Source organism: Arachis hypogaea, chromosome 13, assembly GCF_003086295.3.
Source record: "Arachis hypogaea cultivar Tifrunner chromosome 13, arahy.Tifrunner.gnm2.J5K5, whole genome shotgun sequence".
NCBI lineage: Eukaryota > Viridiplantae > Streptophyta > Magnoliopsida > Fabales > Fabaceae > Arachis > Arachis hypogaea.
In genome coordinates, this window is record NC_092048.1 from 81,460,856 (window position 1) to 81,469,264 (window position 8,409).

Genomic DNA, 8,409 nt, shown 5'->3' on the forward strand with positions numbered 1-8,409 from the left:
AATAGCATAATCTCATTTGATCATTGAAATTCATGCATTATTTGATGAACATTTTTTAGTACATTGCTTTGAAATGAGTTTGTGCTGAATTTCAGGTGAAAAAGACATCAAAAAGGGGAAGAAAACAACAAAACAAGTTGGGTGTGTGAAATTGGCGTGCCACTTGGAGTAAACACCACAAGAATGCATTAGCGTGGCATGCCAGAAGCTGGGCGTGGCACGCCAGTACTAAAGTTCAGAAAGGATCCTCCAAGCAATTTACATGGGCATGGGACGCCAGTGTAATTTTCCAGAGAGAAACAATGAAGGCCACTAAAGGGGCGTGGCACGCCAGGCTGGGCGTGGCACGCCTAACCCACCACTTGAGCCATGGGCATGCCATTTGGTATCGAAGGTGTGGCACGCCAGCTTTAAAAATTACTAGGGCGTGCCACTTGAGGAACCAGGCGTGGCATGCCAAGCTAAGAAGGCCACAAATGAATGGGCGTGCCACTTGAGATCAAAGGCGTGGCACGCCAAGCTTCCACCCTTACTTGGGCGTGCCACTTAAGCATCTGGGCATGACATGCTAAGGTACAAAGAAGGCCAAAGCAAAGGCTGGGTGTGCCACTTGAATGCTGAGCGTGGCACGCCAGCTACTGGAACCAAGTCAATTGATGGGCGTGGCACGCTGGTTATATTTTCCAGAGAGGGAGGTAGAATGCCAACTATATGGGCGTGCCACTTGGTGTCGAAGACGTGGCACGCCAGCTTTAAAAATCACTTGGGCGTGCCACTTGAGTCTAAGGCGTGGCACGCCATCATCACCAATAAAGCAAGAGAAGACCTGGGCGTGCCACTTGAGTTTTGGGCGTGGCACGCCAAGCAATGGAGCCAAGCACACGAGGGGTATGGCACGCCAGACCCTGGGCATGCCACGTTAGTTCAACTTTCCAAAGAGATAGATCAAGCATATAGCATGGGCGTGACACGCCAAACCCTGGGCGTGCCACACTAGTTCAATTTTTCAAAAGGGAGAAGAAAAGGTAAATGGCATGGGCGTGCCACTTAGGTTCGAAGGCGTGGCACACCAGGCTACCCAAGACTTTAGAGAACCCTGGGCATGCCACTTGGGCTCGAAGGCGTGGCACGCCAGGGTGGTCAATGAAGGGAGGCGTGCCACTTGAGGATTTGGCATGGCACGCCAAGGCAGATTCAGAGTAAGGCATGGCACACCACTGAAACGCCAATCACACGCCAGCTGTGAGATCACGTTTATTAAGTTTCTTTTCCCTCCAAAATGTAATTTTCTTTTCACTTTTGTATTTTCCTTAATTGCTAGTGCTAGGAGTAGTATAAATACCCCTTGAAAGTACTGATAAAGGGGGTTAAGCTGTTGAGCTATTGGTTGAAGCATAGTTAGATTCACTTTTCCATCTCTTACTTTTTTCTAAGTTATGAGTAGCTAAATTCCCTCTCATTGAGAGAGGGAGATCTGTTGTACTTGATAGATTAATGATAGTGAATTTCTTCTTCTCTTCATCTTTTCTTTGATTTGCTAGAAGAAATTTCGTTCATCATGCTTATTGTTCAATCACCTTGGAAAAGTGGTTGAATGCAAAATAGGTTTCATGGGAACCTTGGAAAAGGAAACATGAAATCATGCTAGAAATCCCTTCTCACACTTGAGTAGGATCTGGATTTTGGTGTTTGGATATGGTGACATATAATCCTCCCTCTACTTGGACCTATGATGATGTGTGGTATAATCAGGGACCAAGCATATCTCTCTTCATGAGCAACTAGACCAAGGAATTGGCTATTGATCAAGATCTGAGAGATTGAGTCACCAAGGGATTGGGGCTCAATCAATCATGATTGCGAAGAGGTCAATGAGTTGCATAATTGAAGAGGATATGAGCTGGATTTAATCCAAAGAGACAACATCTCCTGATCCTAATGAATTCCCCTTTTCTTAACTTCCACCTTCTTTATAGCTTTCTTTATATTCTGCAAATCCCCATTCCCATTTACTTTAAGTCATTTATGTTTATGCACTCTACTTTTCTGCCATTTTCTGCTTTTATTTACTTTTGAGTCATTTAGATTTCTTCACATTTATAATTCTACAATCTCAATATATTCTGCTTAGCTTGACTAATTCACCAATTGATTAAAATTGCTCAAATCTACCAATCTCTGTGGATACGATCCCACTCCACTGTGGGTTATTACTTGAAGATAATTTTGGTGCGCTTGCCAAAAGAACAGATTCACCATTTTTATATGGGGAGTGAATTCGGCTCATCAAGTTTTATGGCGCCATTGCTGGGAATTGGTTTAAATTTGACAATGATTAAATTGATTGGAGAACTAGATTAAGCATTTGTTACCTTGTTATTTTCCTTTTAGCTCTTTAATTTTTCTGTCCATTCTGTTTCTTTGTTTTTACTTTGATTATCTTTGCTATTCATTGTTCATATTTCCATTCTTCTAACTGTTTGAATAATTGCATCAACCAAGCTAACCATTAATCTTAACTAGAGTGATTCTTTCACTTGTCCTCTACTTGCTGTTTGTTGAATGTATGACAGGTAGAAGAGGAGAAACTTCATCCTCTTTTGATAGTGAAATTGAGAGGACCTTCCTTAGATTAAGGAGGGAAGCAAGAGGCAAAGGCATAGTTGGAGAGGAACTAGTGGAGGAATATCTGAGAACCACCATGAATGACGAAGTGCAAGACAATGTTGGAGGAGATGTTGGAAATCATGTTGGGCAAGAGAGGAGAGTCTTAGGCTCCTACATCAACCTAAATCCAGGAAACTGTGGCAGCAGCATCCTAAAACCAACAATCCATGCTAATAACTTTGAGTTGAAACCTCAACTCGTCACACTTGTCCAGAACAACTGTTCATATGGAGGAAGTGCCCAGGAGGACCCAAACCAACATCTCACCACGTTCTTGAGGATCTATGACACTGTAAAGTCCAATGGTGTACACCCTGACACCTACAAGATACTTTTGTTCCCTTTCTCACTCAGAGATAAGGCAGCAAAGTGGTTAGAAGCATTTCCCAAGGAGAGCTTAACCACATGGGATGATGTTGTAAACAAATTTCTAGCAAGATTCAACCCTCCACAAAGAGTCAACAGGCTAAGAGCTGAGGTGCAAACTTTCAGACAGCAAGATGGTGAAACACTCTATGAGGCCTGGGAGAGGTTCAAAGACTTGAGAAGAAAATGCCCACCGGATATGTTCAATGAGTGGGTGCAACTACACATCTTCTATGAAGGGCTATCATATGAGTCAAAGCAATCATTAGATCATTCTTCAGGGGGCTCACTCAACAAGAAGAAAACCATTGAAGAAGCCATAGATGTCATTGAGACTATGGCTGAGAAGGAGTACTTCTATGCTTCAGATAGAACTCAAAAGAGAGGAGTAATGGAGCTCAATTCAATGGATCTCCTGCTGGCCCAAAACAAACTGATCACTGCACAACTAGCAGCCTTGACCAAAAAGATGGAGAGCAATCAAGTCTCAGCCATTCAAGCCCAACCCCTTAACAAGAAGGAGATGCACCAGAAGTTGAAGGTGAATGGGAGCGAGCTAACTATGTGAACAATTCTAGACCACCTTATGATCCAAACTCCAAGACATACAACCCAGGTTGGAAGAACCACCCAAATTTTGGGTGGGGGAACCAACAAAGTCACAATCAAGACCATAGCAAGATGATGAATGAAACTCTCGCGCGATATAGAATTTTCATAAATAAATTCCCGTTGTAAGTATAGCTTCTAGATCGACAATTCCTTTCGTACAAAAGTTTGGTTGTCACAAGTAACAAAACCCAATAAATTTATAACCGAAGTATTCAAACCTCAGGTCGTCCTCTCAAGGAATTGCAGGGAGGTGTGATTTATTATTGATTATGGAATAAGGCGTGTTTTTGGGTTTTTGAAATAGAGATCAAGTAATTTAAATGGCAAGAAAAATAAATTAATAATTATAAAGAATCTCTTGGCAAGGTATAAGAACTAGGAATCCTATCCTAGTTATCCTTATCAGGTATGATGAGAATTGGATTTCGCTCCCACTTAGTTAACCTTTACTAAATAAAGGTAATTCAAGTGGACTAATAAACTTGATTCCTCAGTCCTAGTCAATTCCTATGGAAAGACTAGCTTTAAAGGGATCCGAATCAATCAGCAATCCTAATTTCCAATCAACTGCTGAGTCTGATAACTCAAGTGTTATCAATTATTTAACCAAAACCAAAAGGAGAAAAATCTAAATTATTTATATCATAAATAAAAGAAATCAATCTTAAATCTGAAATACCTCAAATTGCATTTAAACATAAATTCAAATCTAACATGGGACGGTTCATAAATCAAATTGGGAAAGTAAATAAACTAGTGATAAAGTACATAAAAGTAGAAGAGAAATTAAATTAAAGAACATTAAACCTGGTATAAAGAAATAACCATAAAATAAGAGAAATCCTAATTCCTAAAACCTAAGAGAGAGGAGAGAGCCTTTCTCTCTAAAAAAACGTCATCTAAAAACCTAAAATTGTGTATTATGAATGTTGTGTGAATTGTTCTATTCCCCGTTTTTGATTCTCCAATTTTCTGGCTTATATTCTGTGTTTCTAGCTTGGATTTGGGCCGAAAAAGGGTCCAGAAATTGCTGAGGGCGTTTTCTGCAGATTCCTACACATGGCGTCCGTCATGCGTGCGCGTGGGTCACGCGTTCACGTGGTTTGGAGTTTTTCCTTGTCACGCGTACGCGTCATTTGCGTTCTGCTCAAGGCACGCGTCCGCGTCGTCCACGCGTACGCGTCGCTGCCTTTTCTTCAAAACTCCATTTTTGTGCCTTCCTTCCATTTTTGTATGTTTCTTTTCTGTCCTCTAAGTCATTCCTGCCCTATAAAGCCTGAAAATACTTAACACACAGATCACAACATCGAATGGTAATAAAGCATAATTAAAATTAATATTTTTAAAGCATAGGAAACATGTTTTCACATATATTATAAAATAAGGAAGGAATAGTAAAACCATGCAATTTACATGAATAAGTGGGTGAAGGATTAATAAAAACACTCAATTGACCATAAAATACATCATAAAATAGGGGTTTATCACAAGTCATACCAATCCAATCAATACCACAATCATAACCGCAACCATCAATCAAGTAACAACAGACCCTACCACAAATCACAAAACACATTATACCATTCCACTCAACAAACAAACAAAAACCCCTACCAAGAAGCATCAACCCCAACCATGCAACCATGTGAAATCAAGAGCAACTTCGAGAGAGTAGAAGCTGCAATATCACAACTGTCATCACAGTTGACAGGAGCTATTTCCATTCTTTTGGAGAGACAAACACAAGCTGACAGAAGAATAGATGCCAACCCAGAAGAGTACAAATCGAATCTGAAGAATCAAGGCGCAACTATTTTAAAATTGGAAACACAAGTGGGGATTCTATCCAAGCAAATTCCAATGCCTACCCACACATTTCCCAGTGATACCATGGCCAACCCAAGAGGGGAACGCAAGGCCATCACACTTAAAAGCGGGAGGATTGTAGAAGTGGCAACCCTAAGCCAGAGTAACCAAGAATGAAGAAGAAAAGGCCCCTGCCCCTCCTCACCACAGCCAGTCTTGAAACCTTATGTGCCAAAGGCACCATACCCACAAAGGTTGAGGAAGGATGGGAAGGATAGCCAATTCTCTAGATTTTTAGAGATCTTCAAGAAGCTCCAAATCAACATACCATTTGCTGAGGCACTAGAGCAAATGCCATTTTATGCCAAGTTTTTGAAAGAGCTCATGACAAGAAAAAGAAACTAGGGAGAAAAAGAGACCATAATGCTAACTGAGGAATGTAGTGCCATCATACAAAAGTAGCTCCCTCAGAAAATGAAAGACCCAGGGAGTTTCCAAATCCCCTGCATCATATGGGATGTCAATATTGAGAAAGCCTTGGTGACTTGGGAGCTAGTATCAATCTCATGTCCCTAACCATGATGAAGAGGATGAAGATTGAGGAAGCCAAGCCAACAAGAATGGCACTCCAATTGGCTGACAGAACGTTCAAGTTCCCTCATGGGGTAGTGGAAGACTTGTTGGTGAAAGTGGGAGAATTCATTTTCCCAGCTGACTTTGTTGTGTTAGATATGGAAGAAGAGGCTAACACATCAATCATCCTAGGATGGCCGTTCCTAGCTACTGCTGGAGCCATCATGGATGTGCCAAAAGGGGAATTAGTCTTGAGGTTACATGAAGAGAAGATGGTCTTCAATGTCTTTAAGGAAATGAGTTATCCCAAGGAATCCATAGGAGAATGCATGATGGCAGACACCATAGAACAGATAGTTCAAGGGGTTTTGGAAGAAGAACAATGTGAAGGAACTATGGAATTAGAACAACAAGCATCAAGTGGAGAACTACCACCAGGAACCATGGAGAATTCAATCATGTTAAACCCTAAGGACAACAAGGAAATGGAGGCACCAAAACTAGAGCTGAAGACCTTACCACCAAGCTTGAAATATGCATATTTGGGTGATAACAACACTTACCCAGTGATCATCAATTCAAGCTTGAGTGAGGAGCAAGAAGAAGAGCTTATCCAAGTGCTGAAACAACACAAGGATGCTATAGGCTGGACACTTGCAGACTTAAAAGGAATCAGTCCGTCAATGTGCATGCAAAAGATTCTACTTGAAGAAGGTGCTAAGCCCTCAAGACAGCAACAAAGAAGGCTGAATCCAACCATGAATGAAGTGGTCCAAAAAGAAGTGTTAAAGCTATGGCAAGCAGGGGTGATTTACCCCATCTCAGATAGCCCCTGGGTAAGCCCTGTGCAAGTAGTTCCAAAGAAAGGAGGGGTCACTGTTGTACCAAATGAGAAGAATGAGCTGATACCTACAAGAACGGTGACTGGTTGGTGCATGTGCATTGATTATAGGAATCTTAATGAAGCCACCAGGAAGGATCACTTCCCCCTACCTTTCATGGATCAGATGCTTGAAAGATTGGCAGGACATGAGTATTATTGCTTCTTGGACGGTTATTCTGGATACAACCAAATTGTTGTAGACCCCAAGGACCAAGAAAAAATTTCATTTACTTGCCCATATAGTGTCTTTGCTTATAGGAGAATGCCCTTTGGATTGTGCAATGCACCTGCAACATTCCAAAGGTGCATGCTCTCCATATTTTTAGACATGATTGAAAGATTCAATGAAGTTTTTATGGATGACTTCTCTGTATTTGATAACTCATATTCTAATTGCTTGCATCACTTAGCCTTGGTGCTAAAGAGATGCCAAGAGACCAACTTTTTTTTGAACTGGGAGAAATGCCATTTCATGGTTACAGAGGGGGTGGTTCTTGGTCACAAGATCTCAAAAAGGGGCATAGAGGTGGACAAGGCTAAGGTGGAGGTGATTGAAACGTTACCCCCACCTTACAATGTCAAGGCAATTAAAAGTTTTCTAAGACATGCTGGCTTCTACAGGAGGTTCATTAGAGATTTTTCCAAGGTTGCCAAACCTTTGAGTAACCTACTTGTCTCTAATGTACCTTTTGTTTTTTTATAATGAATGCATGCTAGCCTTTGAAGAACTTAAAAACAAACTCTCCTCTGCACCTATCATAGCACCACCATGCTGGGATTTACCTTTTGAGTTGATGTGTGATGCCTCAAATTTTGTTGTGGGTGCTATTTTAGGACAAAGAAAAGATAAATTGGTGCATGTCATTTACTATGCTAGCAAGGTCCTTAATGAGAATCAAAGGAACTATACCACTACAGAGAAAGAATTACTTTCCATAGTCTTTGCTTTTGACAAATTTAGATCATATCTTATTGGCTCTAAAGTAATTGTATTCACTGATCATGTAGCACTCAAATACTTGCTTACCAAACAAGAGTCCAAGCCTAGACTAATAAGATGGATCCTGCTGCTCTAAGAGTTTGACATTGAAATTAAAGATAGGAGTGGAGCAGAGAACAAAGTGGCTGACCACCTTTCAAGGATCCCACAAGAAGAAAATGGGGCACACTAGTTTGCAGTGAATGAGAGCTTCCCTAATGAGCAGTTGATGATGATCCAAGAGGCCCCTTGGTTTGCAGACATAGCTAACTTCAAGGCTATTAGGGAACTACCAACCAACCTCAACAAACACATGAGAAAAAAGCTAATCAAAGATGCTAAACACTACATCTGGGATGAGCCCTATTTGTTCATAAAGTGTGCTGATGGAATCTTGAGAAGGTGTATTTCCCATGAGGAAGGACATGAAGTGCTTTGGCAATGTCATGGATCTGCATATAGAGGCCATTATAGTGGGGAAAGAACTGTAGCTAAGGTGCTGCAATGTGGGTTCTACTGGCCA

At 41.2% G+C, this 8,409-nt stretch overlaps 1 non-coding gene across 1 annotated transcript; it reads right to left on the reverse strand.

Moving 5' to 3' along the window:
- Positions 1-3,130: 3,130 nt before the first annotated feature.
- Positions 3,131-3,237, reverse strand: LOC112739549 (small nucleolar RNA R71). The gene has a single exon (XR_003170482.1). It is a non-coding gene; the product is annotated as a small nucleolar RNA R71 (small nucleolar RNA).
- Positions 3,238-8,409: the final 5,172 nt, after the last annotated feature.